The 19248-nt window shown below is 35.0% G+C and overlaps 1 pseudogene; it reads left to right on the top strand.

Annotated features, from left to right (window-relative positions):
- LOC149249308 (heat shock protein 90-5, chloroplastic-like) overlaps nucleotides 1-16596 on the top strand; it is a 45691-nt pseudogene extending 29095 nt beyond the window's left edge.
- Nucleotides 16597-19248: the final 2652 nt, after the last annotated feature.

Genomic DNA, 19248 nt, shown 5'->3' on the forward strand with positions numbered 1-19248 from the left:
GATGATGATGATGATGATGATGGAGCTGATGATGATGGCATGAATGGTGATTATGATGATAATGTAATGATGGCAATAATGATGACAAGGATGATGGTGATGATGATGACAATGATTATGATAATGAGAATGACCTTACAATCTTATGGATTCGTGAACAATTACTAGTTTCAATACCATCTTCTGGATACGTATTACTATCATACTTTTTACATTTTCTATCTCTCTTGAGGTATCTTACTATAATGGTGTTGTCAACACTAGAAAGATATCTTGTTGTAATGGTGGTTCTAATGTTAGCACCAGCAAAGTTTTTGTTAAATTTTGGTTAAAAAAATTGATTTATGCAATTATTTTGACAATCTATGTAAAAAAGTAAATAACATACAATTATTTTGACTGTAGTCCCATTGATTATCATGAATTCACCAATTTGAAGACCATCTTTTACATACATATTATTATTAAACTTTTTGCATTATATCCCTCTTATATCTTGTTGTAATGGCAGTATTAACACTAGAAAAATATCTTGTTGTAATGGTGATGTTAGTATTAGCACTAAAAAAATCATTAAATTTTGGTAAAAAAAGGTTGATAATTTATATATTTATTTATTTTTAATTTGGGAAATTTTTGTTTTTGGTTTTGTTTTGTTTTGTTTTGTTTTTGGTTTTGTTTTGTTTTTGTTTTTTTTTGTTTTTTTTTAATTCTATTTTTATGTAGTAATATTTTTTTGGTTGAATTTTGGTAGTAACTAGTTTTTGGTCGAATCATATGTATTAACCATGTTATTTGTACTACAAGTCTAATTGTTGGGTCCCTATAATACTAGTGATTACCCCATTACTATTGTAGTTATACCCCTTATTAATATTGTTGTGCCCCTATTACCCACATATTGTTATTACTGTGCCCCATAGAATCCCTCTATTATTATTTTTGTGGCTTTATATTATTATTGTTAGGTCGGTTGGATTATATTGTGACTCCTTAGACTCCTATATATAGAAAGGAGGTTTTGTCATTTGAATCATCCAAGAATTGTTCATTTATGTAATGTAAAGGAGGTTGCCCCCTCGAAGAGGCTGAATTCTAAGGCGTTGATCTATCTTTTCTATCTTTTCTTGAGCTGGTTTCATAACATTTGGTATCAGAGCTTTGGATTCTAGGGTTTCGCTGCTCCAAACAGGTCATCGTGGCATTTTTGCTATAACTTTTTTTCTGCGACGTTTCAGAAGTTGCAAAAAAACTCATTTGAGAAGAAATCATGTTGAACCTCGGGTCCGAATTTCAGAGCTTTTCGCGCTATATTTGCGGAGATATGATCTGAGGAAGTTGGTCTTTTTGCAGACTCCTGAATTACATTCCAAACAGGTGACCTGGGGAAAATCGTCATAACTTTCTCTCTGGGGATAAGATTGAAATTTCGTAAGAAGGTACAGAAAGAGGACGGACTCTAGTTTCTTGTATGCATTTTTCAGATCCAAAGGTCGAAACAGTGACTCGTGCCACGTCGTACAAGTTCGCTCTATTGAACTAGTCTATAATCAAGTCACTGTGGGAGATTTCGCATAACTCTTCCGTGGAGAATCCAATTTGGGTCAAACTTGTGGCATTAGAAAGAGGACATAGAGGGCTACTTCAGGTCACAAATTCAGAACTAGATGATCGAAAAGTACAGAGATACATCAGAGGCAATATCGAGCTCCTACAAAGTGAAAAAAGGTGTGTAGATTTTCTTAAATTTTTGCTTAAGATCGGTTTGAAAATTATTTTGAAGGAATTATTATCGATAACTGATGCCCCGAGGAAAGAAAATTCAAACACCTAGTAAGGAACCTCAAAGCTCTAGCATGACTCATGAAGAAGAGGAAGAAATGCTACATGATATATCAAAATTACAAGAACAAGTGCAACAAATGTCACGCTCACAAAAGCTAACAGAAGCTAAGATAAATGGCATGGAATCTAAGATAAAGGGCGTGGAAGCTAACATGGATGATTGGAAGACAGATTTGAAGACAGACATGGAAGAATTGAAGATATATTTGAACACAAACTTGAAGACAGGAATGACAGATATGAAGACAGATTTGACAAATTTTCTACAAGAAATACTCACTAATGGTGAAAAGGTAGTAAAGGAAACTCATGATGCGAACAAAAGAAATGTTAATCATGATATCATAGACTCTAATGTTGGATCGAATACTCACCATATTCCAAAAATCGATATGAGGAAGTTTGATGGCAAGGATCCCGCCACATGGATATTACAGATGGAGCAGTTCTTTGATCTCTATAATGTGCAAAACACACAAAAGGTACGTATGGCAACTTTATACTTGGAACCAAATCAGTTTGTATGGTATCAATGGCTTTGCTCTCGTAAACAATTTATCACTTGGGCAATTTTTACGGAAGAATTGATAGCACATTATGAGGATACAAAAAGCAACACTTTTTTTAGCCAATTGATAAGTCTCAAACAAAAGGGTTCAATAATGGAGCACATTGAGGAGTTCTAAAAATTGAACATAAGGGTAAAAGATATTCCAGAGGAGCATAGGATTGATGTGTTCATAGGGTCTTTAAAAGATAATATCCAACATGATGTTCGCCTTTGGGAACTTGATTCATTAGAGAAGGCATTCAGGTTAGCAAGAAAAATGGAAAGCAAAATTATGGCAACCAGGAAGCATACCACTCACAACTATAAAGACGGAAGCATTGTTGCCCCTAGTCTTCCACAACCTATAAGGTTGACACCACAACAATTGGAAGAAAAAAGAGCAAAAGGGCTTTGTTACAGTTGTGATAGCAAATACACTAAAGGTCATAAGTGTGCTGAGAAGAAATTATTCTACATAGATTGTGAAGAGGAAGAAGAAAAGGAGCAAGAAAGGTCAAAAGAAGAGGATATAATCCAGGAACAAAGCCTAGATGAAGAACAAATAAATCCGACCATATCTTGTAATGCATTGGTGGGAATTACCACTCCTCAAACCATCAAGATAGAAGGACAAATCAAGAAGAAAAAGGTAATAGTGTTGATTGATTCAGGAAGAACCCACAATTTTATTCATTGTAGGGTAGCAAAAGAATTGAATTGCTTCCTATATCCAGCACCAGAGTGTCAAGTGATGATTGCAAATGGAGGAACAATAAATTGCTCTGGAAAGTGCCATAATATCAAGCTATCCATGGGAGAATATGTATTGACTAGCCCAATGCTTTCCATTCCAATGGGAGGTGCTGATGTTGTACTAGGAGTCCAATGGCTACAATCCTTGGGTACAATAGCTTTTAATTTTCAAGAACTTTTCATCAAATTTTCTACCGAAGGAAAGGAAGTTGAATTAAGGGGTATTGCAGGGAAACCAGGAAAGATAATGAGCTCTAATGGTATGACAAAGCTTCTAAAAAAGGAGCAAAGAGGTGTAATTGCACAATTATGTTCTCTAGATGTTTCCACATCGGAATCATCTATTTCTCCAGATCTCCAAAAAGTCCTGGACAATCATTCCAAGGTATTTGAGACTCCCAAAGGTCTCCCACCTATGCGTGATCATGATCATGCTATTCATTTGATTCCAGGAAGTGTTCCTCCAAACATCAGGCCGTACAAATATCCCTATGTCCAAAAGAGTGAAATTGAACGTATGGTTGCAGAAATGCTAGAGGATGGTATAATTCAACCGAGTCAAAGTTCTTTCCTTGCTCCAGTAGTATTGGTGCACAAGAAGGATGGATCATGGCGCATGTGTCCGGATTATAGGGAGATCAACAAGCTCACTATTAAAGATAAGTTCCCCATTCCTATCATTGATGAATTACTGGATGAATTGCATGGATCAATTTACTTCACCAAGTTGGATCTTTATTCAGGATATCATCAAATTAGAATGAAGATTGAAGACATTCCGAAAACAGCATTTAGAACTCATGAGGGTCATTATGAATTTTTGGTCATGCCTTTTGGCCTTACCAATGCACCTTCAACATTTCAAGGTTTGATGAATTCAATTTTCAAACCATTCCTTAGAAAATTTGTGTTAGTATTTTTTGATGATATACTAATCTACAGCAAGTCTTGGAAGGATCATGTTGAACATGTTGAGAGGGTGCTACAACTATTGCAGGAGAAACAATTATATGCAAAAAGATCCAAATGTTTCTTTGGAGTCCAGGAGGTGGAATATTTGGGTCATATTGTATCTCATGAAGGAGTTAAGGTAGACCCTAGCAAAATTAAAGCCATTAAGGAATGGAAAATCCCCACATCCATAAAGCATCTGCGAGGATTTCTTGGGTTGACAGGGTATTATCGCAAGTTTGTTAAGAATTATGGGAGAATAGCAGCACCGCTAACAACATTATTGAAGAAAGATGCATTTTCATGGACTCCGGAAGCAACAAAGGCCTTTGAACATCTTAAAGAGGCAATGTGCCAAGCATCGGTCTTAGCTACACCAGACTTCACAAAAACCTTTATTGTGGAATGTGATGCTTCAGGAAATGGAATTGGTGCTGTTCTAATGCAAGATGAAAGACCCATTGCTTTTGAAAGTCGTCCAATCAAGGGAAAGTTTTTAAGCAAAGCTATTTATGAGAAGGAAATGTTGTCAATACTCCATGCACTTAAGAAATGGCGACCCTACCTAATGGGAAGACACTTCAAGGTAAAAACGGATCATGATAGCCTTAAATACTTTTTAGAACAAAGATTATCCTCTAAAGAGCAACAAAAGTGGGTCACAAAGATGTTGGGTTATGACTTTGAAATCATCTACAAAAAGGGGAAGCAAAATGTGGTGGCAGATGCACTCTCAAGAAAGGATGAGGATGTGGAAGCATTGTTGTGTGCCATTTCTATTATCCAACCAGATTGGATAAACAAAGCAAGGGAGGAATGGAAGAATGACGAAGAAGTGTGGGCACTTATTCGAAAGCTACAACAAGATTCCAGTACGTCTGATACATTTAGCTGGCAAAATGATTCGTTATGGTACAAAGATCGCTTATACCTCTGTAAGAGTTCCCAGCTAAAACAAAATATTCTTATGGAATTTCACACTTCTCCCTTAGGAGGGCACTCAGGATTTCTAAAAACTTACCACAGGGTTAAGAAGGAATTTTTTTGGGATGGCCTTAAATCAGATATTCAAAAGTTTGTGGTGGAATGTTTGGTTTGCCAACAAAATAAAGTTGAAACAATTAAGACACCGAGTCTATTACAACCTTTATCCATTCCAAGCCAACGATGGGAGGAGGTTTTAATGGATTTTATCACAGGTTTACCCAAGTCTGAGGGAAAGAGTGTCATCATGGTGGTAGTTGACAGACTTACCAAGTATGCACACTTTTGTGCATTATCACATCCATTTAAAGCCAGTACAGTTTCTACTACATTTATGGAAACAATTCAAAAGCTACATGGAAACCCAAAGATTATTGTAAGTGACAGAGATCCCATTTTCACTGGAAATTTTTGGACAGAATTATTTTCTTGTCTTGGTACTCAGTTAGCTCATAGCTCATCTTATCATCCTCAATCTGATCGGCAAACTGAGATAGTAAACAAATGTTTGGAAGGATATCTTCGTTTCTTTGTATCTGATAAACAAACACAATGGGTCAAATGGTTGCCTCTGGCTGAATGGTGGTATAACACTTCCTTCCATACAGCAATAAAAATGACCCCATTTATGGCACTTTATGGGTATCAACCACCATCCATCACATCATATTTAAGAGAAAATTCTAAGGTTCAGGCAGTGGAACATCACATCGAACATCAACAACAAGTCCTCCAACTCTTAAAGGATAACTTCGTGTTGGCACAGAATAGAATGAAACAACAGGCAGATCAACATCGCAATGAAAGAAGTTTTGATGTAGGTGATTGGGTATTCCTACAGCTACAACCATATAAGCAAATGTCCCTCAAGCAAGCTAAGAAGGATAATAAATTATCACCAAAGTATTATGGTTCGTACAAGGTGTTGCAAAAGATTGGTACTATGGCATACAAATTGGAGCTTCCTGCAGCTTCTCGATTGCACCCAGTTTTCCATGTTTCATGTTTAAAGAAGGTTATAGGCGACAAGCTCCCAGTTCAAACAATATTTCCAGAACTTGACGAGGAAGGAAAAATTATATTGGAACCGGAAGCAGTCATATAACTAAGAATTCGGCAGCTACGAAATAGATCAATTTTAGAGTATCTTATCAAGTGGAAGAACTTATCTGCTGAAGATTCCACATGGGAGGATGAGAATTTTATGCAGAAGTATCCAGAACTACTCAAGCGTTGAGGACAACACTTTTTTGAAGGCGAGGGCCATGTTGGGTCCATATAATACTGGTGATTACCCCATTACTATTGTAGTTATACCCCTTATTAATATTGTTGTGCCCCTATTACCTGCATATTGTTATTACTGTGCCCCATAGAATCCCTCTATTTTTATTTTTGTGCCTTTATATTATTATTGTTAGGTCGGCTGGATTATATTGTGACTCCTTAGACTCCTATATATAGAAAGGAGGTTTTGTCATTTGAATCATCCAAGAATTGTTCATTTATGTAATGTAAAGGAGGTTGCCCCCTCGAAGAGGCTGAATTCTAAGGTGTTGATCTATCTTTTCTATCTTTTCTTGAGCTGGTTTCATAACACTAATTGTTGGGACAAAATTGCTCTTTCAAATAAGTTGCAAAAAACATATAAATGGAAGAATAGCGATGGCAACTATTTGTATTGTCCAACTGTTCAGGATATCATTTATGAAAATATTCAACATTTTTAGAAACAATGGATTAGAGGTGAGTATGTAATTGTACATAATGTTTGGATGATACATAAAAAAAAAGTTGGTTTCATTGATGTGCTTAGGATCTACTTTGGATACGAACCCCTACATTTTGGAAGTATGCAAATAATTAATTTTGTTTACCTTTGATAACCAATGAAATTTTATTTCTTTTTCCTCGTAAAACCATGGAAGATATGGCAATAATCCTCATTAGAAAACAACTTCTTGTTGAAGGTTTATAATTGCTTGCAAAAGTTCAACAAATGTGTATATAAGTTTTTAGTTGCTATTAGGGAAACAATGTGATTATAGGTTTTAGTAGACATATATCATTCTTGGTATTTGATTCACTTTGATGATGGCCTCTTCTGACCAATATATGAGATTGTGAATTTGTTGATATTTTTTATATTACCAAGTAGAGATACTTGTTTATAGGAATTTTGTAAAACCTGAAGTATTGACAAATGGTTTTTTCACTGTTAAGCATGTTTAAGTCAAATTGGGTTGCAAAACTTAAGGAGAAAGAAAAAACAATTGTTAGTAGTTGTGAATTGATATAGCCATTAAATGATTCCCAACCATTTTCTTTATGCTACAAGTCTAATTCTCTAGACAAAATTAATAATTTTGTTTAGTTACAAAGAGCATATAAGTAGAATAATATCAACCGTGGAAACTATTTGTATTGTCCATTAACTATTCAGTATATCATGTGTGAAAATCTTTAAAATTTTAAAAAACAATGAAAATGAGAGGTGAACTTGTAAATATACAGAATGCTTGGATGATACATCCAAGACAAAGTTGGCTTCATCAATGTGTTCAAGATCTACCTTGGAATAGAAACCATATGTTTTGGAAGTGTGCAAAAAATTAATTTGACCTACCTTTAAAGATAGTCTATGTATGGTAACCTTTTATGACCAATGATTTTTTTTCTCATCATCATCATCATCAACATCATATATATATATATATTAGAAACCAAGGAAGATATGATGATAATCCTCATCAAAAAATGACCTATGATAGTGGTGGCGATGGTGAATATGATGACGATGACAATGGCAATGAGGATGATGATTAAATGATGATAACGATGACAACAATACAATGATAGGGACCCTATGCCATCAGGGATTCCCTATATGGGGAAAATATTACCTGCATGTGGTAAAGTTATTATTGATCACAAAAATGAATAAACTCATTAGACAATTTGAATTCACCTTCATTACCCAACCAAATATCCTTAATAATTCAAATTTTTATTGTAGTGTAGTTTAATATATTTGTGTTAATTAATTCCATAAATTCAACTTAACAAGTTATATTTGTGTTTTAAGTTATATTTGTCTATATGCAAAATATGTGACAATTTATACACACATAAATTATTTTCATTTTGTCTCAGTCATAACTTCATATCATTTATAACCATTTTCAACTAATAGATGAAACTAACCATAGTAACTCTTATCTAACCTATAATTAAATGCAACCATTATTTAATGTTAGATAGAAATTACTGTATAAAACATGGATCCATTTCAAAGATATACACAATAAATTACTCAACAAAACACTATTATACATATATATAATAAATTAAAAATATTATTTTTGAACACATTATTTTAAAAACAAGCCACTTCAATTTCATATTCTTAGATTTTCCACCTTAGGAACATCCAAAAACAACAATTGTCTCAAAGTATTCATCCATGCATGTAGTATCATCATGACCAACCTCTTGTTCAGTGTGTTGATTTTCTATTGCATTTACAAACTCCATTGTCATATCCTCTTCCACCCATTTCTTTTTTTGTGATTTAATTGTACGGCGTAGGCCCCGTCCATATGCAGGTATTGTATTGGTCTATCAAAATGATTAAACTCCTCATTTGTTCTGATTCCATTGCCAACCTAAAATAATTGATACATGCATTATGTTTTCAAAGGTTAGAGATTAGACTATATAATGTACTTATATTGTCCATTAATTTATAGCTGAACTTATTTATAACACCCACAAAGTATAACAATTGTATCAAAGTATTCATTCCATGTATTATCATCATGACTAACCTCTTGTTCATTGCCACCAATTTCTATTGTATTTGCAGACTCAATTGTCATATCTTCTTCCACCCACTTTCTCATGTGATGTGCTTTAACAGTATGGGGTTCACCCTTGTGTACATATTTTGGTTGTTTTATAGTAAAAGGGTTTAACTTTGTATTTGTTGCAAACACATTTTCCACCTAAAATAATCAACGACATGCATTATTTTTTTCAAGTTTGAATAATAAACTATATAAATTACTACGTTTAGGAAAACAAGGATCGGAAACTAAATTTCATTTTATTATATTTCATAAATTAATTTAATATTTAAGTACTTGATGCCCTAAATCATGTTGTGTGTCTTCATTGGAAATAAATTCATTTGTTTCCATGGCCTCTCCTAGCACATACAATACACAACAATGGTAACAATTTTTATTAAAGTCATCTATGGAATTGTTATAGTCTTATTTCTTATTCGATTATTTTAACCATTCTAATTTTCATGTTAGCTATTTGCATTTTTAGTTATGAAATTCTCCACCATTGCTGTGATTATCTTATGATAATGATTGAACCCAAGTTGAAGTCTTAACTTTTCAAGCAGATCTACACTTCTGATTATTAGGGTCATATCTATTGAATTTTGGATACTATTTTTTAACGTGGATATCAAGTTGCTTATCTAGTTTGAATGTACATTAGGAACATAACGGCACTAGACTCTCATGAAATTGTTTGAATCCTATGGAGATTTTGATATTTACCGAACATTAGATGTTGAACATATTATATTGCATGTCATACATGTGAAGTATATTTAATATATGTTAGATGATCTAAATTACACCTTTGCATTAATATTAATACACAAATGATATTTTTTTCTTATTGGAAAAAAAACACTATGGCATTTCCAACCTAAGTCAATAATGACTAAAATAATTATTGCATAAATCAATAAATCCTAAAATGATGCCTAAGTGATCTATTCCTCCCAAAGAGATAGGAGTAAAGTATAAATGGTACAACTATGGGCACTACAATGTAAACAACACATGTTCAAACCTTTACAGGGGTAGAGCCTCTATGCACACTGTGCATGAGGGAAGGTGTTTGATATCTTATAGTTGGTTTCCCTTCATCACCAAAGTGGATTAGGTTATGAGTGGATTGGCAAAGCAACCCTTATTTGTTCCTTTCAGTTTTTGGGAAATCTCAAGTTCAACTAGTGCTAGTAGATGGTTTCAAAGATGTTTGCTAGGGTTTTTCAACAAGGTCACTAGATCCCAATGCAACATAGATACTTCAGATTTGTTGAAAAGTAAAACCCCCACATAGCACCGAATAGATCATTAATGACTACCTAGAGAACTTAGACTAAATTAATCGTGGAAGTAAAAACTACAACCAAATTAATCATGAAAGTAAAAACTACAATTGAAAAAAAAACATACACTTGGTAATATACTAGAATTCATCCTCACCCAATCCAAATTTGATGAATAATATGTTAAATCTTTAATGAAACTCATGAAAAATAATAAGCATGTTGTTAATATAAGAGTGCATGAACTTGCTTAATGTATATTTGTTAATTGGAGATGATGAATATCCAAAGTTGATGAATAATATGCTAAGTATTTGATGAAACTTATGAAAGATAATAAGCATGTTTATCCATATAGGAGTGCATGAACTTTCTTAATGTGTAGTTATTAATTAGAGATGATGAATATGTATATATACTTATTTATGTATTTACTAGGGATTATTGTAATTTCAAGAAATTAATATACATGGCCAATAAATAAGTTATTTTTTTTTGGCTTGCCCTAACTACGCTGGCACCTATGGCCCTCATTCCCATGTTCAATGCACTGACCATAAATCATTCACTCTAGAAAACCCCGCTTCGCTCCAAAAAATCCCGATTTCGAATAAGAAAAAAGGCAAAAGGAGGGGAATTGGGAGGATAACCCGAAAAAGACACGGGGGGAACGAAAAAGGCTAGCGCTGGAACCTATGGATCTCACTCCCATGTTCGATGCGCTGATCATAGATCATTCACGCCAGAAAACCTCGATTCACTCTAGAAAACCCCGATTTCGAATAGGAAAAAAGGTGAAAGGAGGGGAATTGGGAGGATAACCAGAAAAAGACATGGTGGGAATGAAAAAGGGCGAGTGTTGGAACCTATGGATCTTGCTCCCACCTTCAATATGCTGACCATAGATCATTTGCTCTGGGAAAACCCCGATTTGGAATAAGAAAAAAGGTGGAAGGAGGGGACTTGGGAGGATCACCAGAAACAGAAAAAGACGCGGTGGGAACGAAAAAGGGCTAGCAATACCAGATCATCCGTATATTGAAGCTATTGGTGACATGAGAGAAGGAAAGTGCACAGGTCAGGGAGGTAGTGGGACAAATCTGCATGGCTTAGAAAGACGTAGCACAGAGGTTAGTTGATCCATCTGAACTTACCCTCACGAACTTCTACATTGTCCGTGCTGTTTATACACATTATGTGAACAACTGATGGAATCCCCTAAACTTTCTATGCGTAGAGTTATTTTTCAGTATTGTTAATGAATGGATTATTGTAAGCCCTAACTTTCTATTGCTAGGTTAGCATTATTTTATCATAGGGCAAAGGAATTGCAAACATTCTGTTAGCTAGCCACTTCTAGCAAAAGAAATTTGTGATTATCTGAGACAGTTATTGTATCCTTTAACATTGGAAAATAGTGTCACATAGCTGCTAGTTTGGATAGTGGTGAATCCTGACTAGTGTTACCAAACTCTTATGTGTATGAGTTGACTCTTTGAAGCTGGGCTCCATCAACTCCTCCTAGGCTGATGTGGTCTTTGTGCCATCAATTTCTGCTTAGAAGTTGTGGCCAGTAGATGGAGTGATGATCTGACAAGATTTAAATTGGTTGCTACATTATCTCCTATCTCTATCTTAGGTGGGATTTTTTTTTTTTTTGGTTAGGTTTTTTGTATGGCTTTTATTTCTACTACATCCCTTGATTTTACACCACTCAAAATTTCTCTTGGTTGGTGAGGGTGATTTGGTAATTTGGCTCCTCCTTTCCAGCCAATCACTCTTCCTCTTTATTCATCCATAAAGCAAAGGAGGGAAAGCAAAAGTTATATGGAAGAGTTTGCATGACATACTTATATGGAGTATTCAAGGCCCAAGAAGATCATAGCAAGAACCTCATTTCCAGAAATCTATTCTGGTATGTGTTCTGTAGGTTTGATGTTTTAACCATCTAACACTCACAAAACTCTTCATGAGAACTTTTATCTCGAGTTTCTGGAGAAATTTTGATATAAACTTTGTTAATGGTATAGTGTTCTACAAGTGCAACCATTGTTTCTTGTGACATTCATTGTAACACACTTACAATCTTCTTGATCTCAATGATCTGCACACAACCATGAGACTCAGACTAAGATCTTAGTTGACCTTGATTTTGTGTCTGAAATCTAAGTGAAAAAATATGAACATAGGAGACATATAACTGAATGATTACTGGGCTGTAAAATACACAGCTGATCTTCTGAAACAGAGGAATTATTGATAGATATAACACTAATTGTCTAAAACCAAATTAAAAACTCTTATCTTCTACATATACAACTGAAATTTAGGTTGCATAAATTCAGGAGTTACTTAAATTTGAAAAGTTAGTGTAGTAGTAAGCAAATTTCTCTTTTGTTTTCCAGATTTAAAGTTTGATATGTTCTAGCACATCTCATATAATTGTGTGCATTGCCTTTTTTGGTCATTGTTGGATGTGAGGGTTTTTGGTTTGGTTTCTTGTTAAATGGACATATATTGACCTGTCAGAAATACTGGTTTAAATTTTTATTAAGAATGGAATTCTCCCATGTAGTTTCTACATAGATTATCAATAAAATATGTCTAATACAAAAGAATGATCATTTGATTGTTGTGCAACAGTAATGCAAGTGATGCTCTAGATAAACTATGGTTTTTAAGTGTGACCAACCCGAGTGTACTTGGAGATGGTGGTGACTTGGAGATCCGCATAAAACTAGATAAGGAGAACGGAACCATCACCATATTGTAAGTTCTGTGTGTTGCGATTTTCAAATAAAATTCTCATGCTCTTGTAACTGATGACTTACAAGAGTTGGCTCTTTGTGTGGTTTACAGGGATACTGGCATCGGTATGACCAAAGAAGAATTAATTGACTGTCTTGGGACTATAGCTCAGAGTGGAACTAAAAAGTTTTTAGAGGCTTTGAAGGTTGGACTGTTTTAACATTTTTGCTGCTAAATCAGTTGGTCCAGTCCAGCTTTGAGACAGTAGTTTATGCTCTACATTCTTGTTTTACAAAAATGTACGTCTTGTTTGCAGGAAAATAAGACTGGCCCTGACAACAATTTGATTGGTCAATTTGGTGTAGGCTTCTATTTTGCTTTTCTTGTTGCTGATAAGGTATCTTTTTATATTTCTTGGATAAGTTTTCAGTGATTAATGGCTGATAAGTCTCTGCTATGCTTAATTGTTCCTTTTGGTTAAAGACGAGCTACAAAGACCTTCTGAAGAAGTGATGTCATCATTACCAAAAAATCTTGTTTGGAAATGCTGGAGTTTCTTTTGGTTGCTGTGAGTAATAATGATCCTCAATGTGTCGCAGGTCACCGTCTCAACAAAAAGCCCAAAGTCTGATAAGCAGTATGTGTGGGAAGGAAAAGCTGATACTAGCTCCTATATAATACGGGAGGAGACAGATCCAGAAAATCTCATTGTTAGAGGGACTAAAATAACCCTTTACCTAAAGGTAGAGGGCATTTATTTTGCATGGCATTGTTAAATTTCTTTTATACTACCATATGTTGATATTCCATTTGTTGTCCTTCCATGCAACCTGATGACAAGTTTGACTATGCTAATCTGGAAAGGGTTTGTAACCTAGTTAAGAATTATTCACAGTTTGTCTCTTTCCCAATATACACATGGCAGGAAAAGTCCCAAATGAAGGGGGTGAGTAGGATAGGTTTTGATGTACTCCTTTTTGTTTGTCTATAAAAGTGAAGAACTAATTCCCTTGCTCATCAATCATATGTGAAACAAAGTTTAATAGTGTGTAATAGTGTGTCAAAGCTAGCTGTAAGCCTGATTTATCTTCTGAAAGAAGCTGGGATCTTTTGAAGGTTGAGGATGACAGTGCTGAAGTAAAGGAAGGGGAGGAAAAGAAAACTAAGACTGTGATAGAAAAGTATTGGGACTGGGAATTGGCAAATGAAACAATGCCTATCTAGGTAATCCACTATATGTTATTGTGCCAATTTGCCAAAGGATGTTTTAGGCTGCATTGGGTTTTATCTTTTTGTCTTTTTTGGAAGTTTAGCAATGGTGAGGCTACATCATGGTCATGTCCAAGAATAACACCCGAATAAGGCAGGTAATTGAACCAGTGACTTAACATCTAGGAGTACCTTAACAGCGCACCTGATCACCATCTATCCAAGACCCTGTGGATGCATTGGGTGTTATCTTATTATGAACAACCATTTCATATATTTTCTGGCTAATTGTGAACTCAAAATTCTGTTTTATTTCATTTTAATATTGCATGCCTGAATCCTTTGTATATAGCAGAAGCATGGCCCATGTCAATCTCTAGTTGTTCCTCTAGGGCTTAGCCTTATGTCTTTCTAACTTTCATGTTCTAGATGTGTAATCCCAAAGAGGTTGCATTAGAAGAGTACAATGAGTTTTACGAGAAGGCATTCAATGAATTTCTGGATCCTTTGACATACACTCACTTCACAACCGAGGTATGGCCTTTTGGATAGATGTACAGAGATCTTTAATTGGGAAAATTTCTTCTTTTGGTTCACGTAATCGGTGTATGAAAGATTATTACAACAAATTGCCCCATACTATCTGATGCAAGGTGAAGTAGAGTTTAGAAGTGTCATTTACATCCCTGGTATGGCTCCCCTCAGTACTGAGGATATAATGCATCTAAAGACTAAGAACATTCATCTATATGTCAAGCGTGTTTTTATTTCTGATGACTTTGATGGTGAATTGGTAAGTTGTATTGATTGTATTTTTTGCAACTACTTCACTCTTGGAATGTTTCCTCCAAAAATTATAGTCTCATTTGAGAGTATCTGGAGCTTATGTTGAACAAAATATGTTCTACCTGTATGTAGTTTCCACGCTATCTGAGCTTTGTTAAAGGTGTTGTCGATTCAAATGATCTTCCTCTTAATGTCTCCAGGGAGATCCTTCAAGAAAGCTGCATTGTAAGTTCCTCATTCACAGCTTCCTTTTCAAATATGCCATTGTATGAGGTTAAATTATAAGATTTAATATGCAAATCAGTTGGTACTTTTTTGAATAATATTGATATGCAAGCATTAATATGAGCTTCTATGTTGGAAATATTTTGGTTTCCAAGTATTTCGTGGGTTTAAAGAAGAAAAATATGGATTGTGTCTTTATGTTTTATTTAGTTGTAGATGGTAAATGTTTTGTTCTGGAGCTAGGTAGGGATTTTATATTGCTGTTACATCAAGTCATATGCCATCTGAAGTTTCAACGAGTCTAACTGCAAGATATTGTGAGTATTTGCTTTCGTGTCTTCAACAGTAGTAAATTTTTTTATGCAATGGTGTTTTGGTTGAACATTTGTCTACTTATTGAGTTTAGTTGTGACTAAATCCTTGAATGTGCATGTCAGGTTCGTATAATGAAGAAGCATCATTTACGGAAGACATTTGATATGATTCAGGGTATTGTGCAAAGTGAGAATAAATATGTAAGTCCACAACCTGTAAATTTAGAGGAAATTTATTAACCATGTCATGGTCCAAGAAATATTGTTATGCTATCCTACTTTCCACCTTAAATTCAATGTGAGGTGCTCATTAAACACTATCTATTTGAATGGAGTTATGTTTCATAGATTAGTAGAATCTAGTTAATATATGTGCCATAATTTGAGTTGTTTATAGACTCCTTACATCTTTATGTTCCTGAACTTTCTTCTCAGAAATGGAAATCATGTTTTGTGACAGTAATGTTGATTGATTCTTGTCAGCTTAATGAAATTGAAGTATTATTGCATTGTCTTCTGTCATATTCTTTGATGTTGATTGAGTGAATGTGTTTTGAAGCTTCTGTAAAAGGAATTTACATTATTTTGGATTGTTAATGCAGGATTACAAGAAATTCTGCTAGAACTTTGGAAAGTATATCAAATTGGGCTGTATCAAAGACTCAAATAATCATAAACGGATTGCTCCTCTTTTACGGTTCTTCTCATCCATGCATGATGAGGAGATGATTACCTTGGATGATTATATTGAAAGCATAACTGAAAAAAAAAAGAGTATTTTTTATATTGCTTCAAATAGCATTAAAAGTGCCAGGAGTGCACCATTTTTGGAAAAAAAATTGCAGAAGGATATTGGGGTATGATTTTACTTTTCCACATAAATGACATATATTTCATGTACCTTGATAGTACATACAAAGTGACAACTGCATTGTACTGTGTTACTTTACAGGTCCTCTATCTCGTAGACCCAATTGATGAGGTCACTATTCAAAATCTTCAGACATACAAAGACAAAAAATTTGTTGATATTAGTAAAGAAGACCTGGACCTAGGTAAGTAATTTGTATGTTGTATTGATATACTTGATGATGGAACACAATAACTATAGTCTGGGAAGTTATATACAGTCAGTCTCATTCTGAAGAAGAATGCCAATGAATGTGGTAGAAAATTATCCATAAATAAGAGCAAATCTCTGACCATCAGTTGCAGAAGAAACATGACCCTAAATCAAGCAAAATCTGTCAATTTCATTTCTGACATCAGAGAAAACTATGTTTTGTACTTCTTGAGTGGGCCTAATAGTTGATAACATGTGCTTCCTTGTAAGAGCTCACAGGTTCAAAGTCAAACCACAGGGGGTTAGAGTATGTACACCTCAGTAGACTTTAGCAGTCAAATCACTGCACGGAGATGGGTCACTTGTCCCACAAACAGGGGGTCTCATGCACCTTAAAATTAGATTATTATTATAATTTTCATCCTCTGCTTTCAAGGGATCATTATTTTTGCTTGTAGGTAGATCTATTATTTTCAGAGGAGAACAGACATGCATGTCCAGATTGGATGTTTTGAGTACATAATTGCTGTCTTTTTTATATTTTCAAAGAGAACAGGCATGCACGTCTGGATTGGATATTTTTAGAATAAAATTGCTATCTTTTTTATTTTAAATCTTTTTTTTTGTTCTTGTCCACATTTATTCATATGGTCTAAGTCCTATGTTTTGTCTGATTGAGTACGTGTTATGAAAAATATTGAACTTCAAAAGAAGTGAGCTTGGTTTTATCTTTTCTTCTGTGTGCTTGCATGCCCACATCACATGCTCATAGGTATCTTCATGTCCTCTTTGGGCACCAATGGCTCACTATTTCTTGCAGCAAAATTTATTCTTACCTGCAGACAAAGGTTGTGTAAGAGTCCTTGGTGTCCAGTGCAGCATTCTTCATTACTGGGACCTTGTACCATGTCCTCAGCAATAGACCTGCAATAGTTGATCAGTACATAACCAAGGCATACACATACATGCAAAACCTATATCATATGAACAGACATCATTTACACAACCTATCCCTAGCTGTTCTGACCAATGAAGAGGCTTGCTTTGTTCTGACCAATGAATAGGCTTGCTTTCACACAAATACAAACACAATTTCACTCAGAAATATTTATCTTTTCTCTAATGCACATATCATATCCTCATGCACACATATTGATCACTGATATTCCCCCTCTTGGCCTCTCAATGCACATTCAAGCATCTGGCTTTCAGTAGGAACATTCATAGGTATTACAGGGAGAAATGTGTTGATGTTATTGATATGCATATAATTACTAATACTATCGATTTGTTGTGTGTCTGAGCACTCTCTTCCTCCATGGAGTATACTGTTTAACACCTCTATTATACTTCATGCACTCAATCCCTCTTCATAGGCATCACAACCTTTATTATTATCCTTGTACAACTATTTCTAAAATTTTTGGAGACTATGCCAGGCCAATGACAATGGCAGGCAGTGGTCTTTGCCTTTGCAGCCTCTTTTGTCTTTTAACCTCTTTTGTTTGTGTTGCCACAAAATCTATCAGGCCTTGGAGAGGGGTACCCTACAAGGAAGGCACTAGACTAAGTGACAACAATGGTGTGGCGACCCATTGTCACCACAACCAAAACTCCCTGCTCATTATGGATTTTCACCAATGGGAGGAGTCCCTATATATAATAGGTCACCTAATAGGTGTTCTAATCCTGGAGGTTTAAGGTGACAAAGAGGCCTCCAAGGGAAAGGCACAATTTAGGCATAAGGCATCAAGAGGAAGAAGTTTGCTTTCCTTGAAAATGCCAAATTAGGGCAACATAAGACCTAGGCTTTGATTTTTTTAGGTTGAGAGTTGGGATGAATAAAGGTCAAGATGCCAAGAAAGGGCTTCCTACAACATATTCCAACAAGGTTAAGACACACGAAACCATCAAGAGGCCCCCAAGTTGAAGCTATAACTAAACTAGGGTTTACGCTAGGAAAAATATCTAGGGCAAGGGAGATTATTCATAAAAATAGAATGAATGCCCACCAAGGGGAATGATTTTGTGGCAACCACTCAACCCTCGATGTTTAGACTTTCCATGACCCAAATTCCCTCTCCTTTTCACTGAGAGCCCTAGTTGGTCGCTTGGCCATTCAGAGGACCAAGATAGGTAAGAGAGAGAAAGTAAACTTTATGGATGAAAATTGACTTTATCACCAAATAAGGATGGGTGGCGCCTAGTCCTAGCATTGATGGAGTGTATGGATTCTTTAGGTTGGCTAAAACTTGCAAAGGAGTAAGGATATTTTGATGTCCTAACATCATAACCCTAAGTATTTTCTTTGTTCGGGACCAAAATTCACTTGGGAGAGCTAATGTAAGATCACCAAGGGGCTTTCCATTCACATATCATACAATGAGTAATGCATGCAATAATATGACTTAGCATCCACAAAGTTGATATTCAACAAAATTAAGGCACAATATTTAATCTAGATCACCGATTTATTCTATATATTAGACATGAAATCAATTTTTTTCAATAAAAGAGCACTTGCAAGACAATATGCATGTACAATCCAATCATTTATCCAAGAAAACTTCTCCAAAGACAAGAATATAGCTCCAATACAAAGTATTTTCCATAGATCACATCTCTCTAATAGGAAAAGAGGCTCAAATTCTCAAGTAGAGACGCTAAATTCACAAGTGATAAT

The sequence above is a fragment of the Pinus tabuliformis genome, chromosome 7 (genome assembly GCF_031772625.1).
Source record: "Pinus tabuliformis cultivar Carrire ecotype Pingquan chromosome 7, CPIR1, whole genome shotgun sequence".
In the NCBI taxonomy this organism is placed as follows: Eukaryota; Viridiplantae; Streptophyta; class Pinopsida; order Pinales; family Pinaceae; genus Pinus; species Pinus tabuliformis.